The following is a 2,500-nucleotide window of genomic DNA, read 5'->3' on the forward strand; positions in this document are numbered from 1 at the left end:
TATATATATATATATATATATATATATATATATATATATATATATGAATGTATTGTTTGTGTACTTATCTGTCTGTCTGTCTTTCTGTCTGCTTGTTTATTTATTATCTGTACTATCTTTCTATCTAACTATCCACTTACCTATGTACTAATTATTTTATCCACATACCAGTCGATCTATATATTGACCATCTATCTATCTATCTATCTATCTATCTATCAATATACTCATCCATCACCCTATCTACCTTTTTACCTACCTACGCACAAATCTTTTTAAGCTGTATATAATCCCTTTAAAAGCCTTTCACAACAGACACAGGCACAACACGGCGTTAGATACACAAAGGTAACGGTGAACTTCTCAGTCTGATATTACACTTGTATATCTACGTGGAAAACTACACAAAAAACTTTAATATTTACACCTTTTAAGGTACAACCCTGTGAGTTTCCGCTCTCAGGCTTAAGGGAATGACGCCTCTCTGTACTGGTCTAAATAAACCCATTGTTGTGTGTGTGTGTGTGTGTGTGTGTGTGTGTGTGTGTGTGTGTGTGCGCGTGTGTGTGTGTGTGTGTGTGTGTGTGTGGTACGTTCCATGGCCAGTGGTTGCCTCCATGCACAGCCAACACAGTTCATTACGTTCTTGCCGCTCTATTTGTCTTGACCAGAAGTAATGACAGTGTTTATTGTGAATATGTTCATTGGCCCACGTACAGCAAGGCTTCTGTGGTCTAGTGGTTCTTCTTCCTCATCATATTCTCTCTCTCTCTCTCTCTCTCTCTCTCTCTCTCTCTCTCTCTCTCTCTCTCTCTCTCTCTCTCTCTCTCTCTCTCTCTCTCTCTCTCTCTCTCTCTCTCTCTCTCTCTCTCTCTCTCTCTCTCTCTCTCTCTCTCTCTCTCTCTCTCTCTCTCTCTCTCTCTCTCTCTCTCTCTCTCGTCGTGGTGTCATGTTATTGGCCGAGTTTACCTTGAATGGGATTACGTTTTCTTAGTGTCCCCGTGTTCCGGTTACCTGCCATTCAGGCCTTATCCTTGTTATTGTTATAAGTAGAGTAAGGCTTGTTTACCTATTTTATATCATGTAGTATTATTCTCTTCATAATTTAAGTTCTATATATCTTTGTATGTATCAGGGAGGAAGTATAATTGAGATGGAAATACGTTGAAACGAGGGGAGCTTGAGTGGGCAACAACACATTCCAAGGAGGGGAGAGCAGAGCGCCTCGGGTCGTGAAGTGGGGAGGAAGATGGCGTCTCTCAGGGAAGGATCTTGATGTGGATTGGTGATGGAGTGAGTTTGTGGAGGTATTAGTGGTGTAGCGGTATAACCTTGATATCCAGGATCAGGTTAGTGAGTCTTTTGTGGTACCAAGAGCTCTTGTCCGCTGAAATTCGGTTGTTGAGTTGTGCCGGTGACGCTGTTGGAAGGGGTCATAGGTCAAACTGGCAGCCATTTTGTGAGTGGAGGTTGTGGTGTTGACCTTGGAAGCTGGTGTTGTGGTGTATTGGTGATTTTGGGGATGATGTTATGGTGCTATGGGTAATCTTTGGTGATGATGGTAATCTCCTGTGAGGCTTGAGGAGGTGAAATACGGGAATTATTGTCTGGGGACGCGGTAATGGCGTCTGGGTAAATTCCTGCGGTTGAGGGGAAATATTTCTGTGACTGGTGGAGGTGTAAACGGGTTCTGGTGTTGTGGGAAGTGACGAGAACGTCATGACTCAGGCGCGCGGTGCAACAACGACGTAACCGAGAAATGGAAGTTTCGAGAAAAACGCGCTCAAAGTTAAACACTGATTGCGCACAATAGGATACCCTTAAATAAGTAAGTATTATACATCATTTGAAAGGTCTTGGGTAGTTCTGTTTGGGGATGTAGGTTTCGAAGTGATAGGTGACGATTTTGGGTGGATGACTTACGCGTTAATTAACGCGCATACCGTAGGTAATAATTTTTTTCCCGATATTGTTTTCATTTGTTAATAATGTGTTAGAGCCTATTACACATAGTATTAGGTGAAAGTTTCATGAAGATTGGTATATAAATAAATTTTTTATGAATTTTTTTCCGAGCGTAAAAAATAAAACACTCATTACCGGCACGTTATTTCTCCGCACTACGCTCGACTTTGAGCCTTAGTTCAGGTTCTTAGATGGTCGAATATGACTTGGCCGACATCACCACGAGACTTTTACACCCTTCTACCACACGGAGCAGGCAAAAACACGAAATCTCAAATTTCACGGTTACGTCGTTGTTGCACCGCGCGCCTGATTATTGTAGTAACGTGTACTACCTCATGTTGTTTGTGAATTATTATTAGTATGAATATATGTGCTTGTAACATAGAATAATCGTGTTTTCTACTCCCCCAACGTCAATCTGGTATTAGAGGTGATTCCAGGTGTGCTGAGTCAAGGTAAAGGTGGAGTGAGAGATAATTCTGGCGATTTCGGATAGGTCGGGTAGGCACTCGAAGCCTTTAAAAATCCAGAC

At 41.8% G+C, this 2,500-nt stretch overlaps 1 protein-coding gene across 1 annotated transcript in view; it reads left to right on the forward strand.

Annotated features, from left to right (window-relative positions):
* The window catches only part of LOC135089996 (uncharacterized), a 129,869-nt gene that overhangs the window by 115,396 nt on the left and 11,973 nt on the right, over positions 1 to 2,500 (forward strand). The window lies entirely within an intron of this gene.

The sequence above is a fragment of the Scylla paramamosain genome, chromosome 34 (genome assembly GCF_035594125.1).
Source record: "Scylla paramamosain isolate STU-SP2022 chromosome 34, ASM3559412v1, whole genome shotgun sequence".
In the NCBI taxonomy this organism is placed as follows: Eukaryota; Metazoa; Arthropoda; class Malacostraca; order Decapoda; family Portunidae; genus Scylla; species Scylla paramamosain.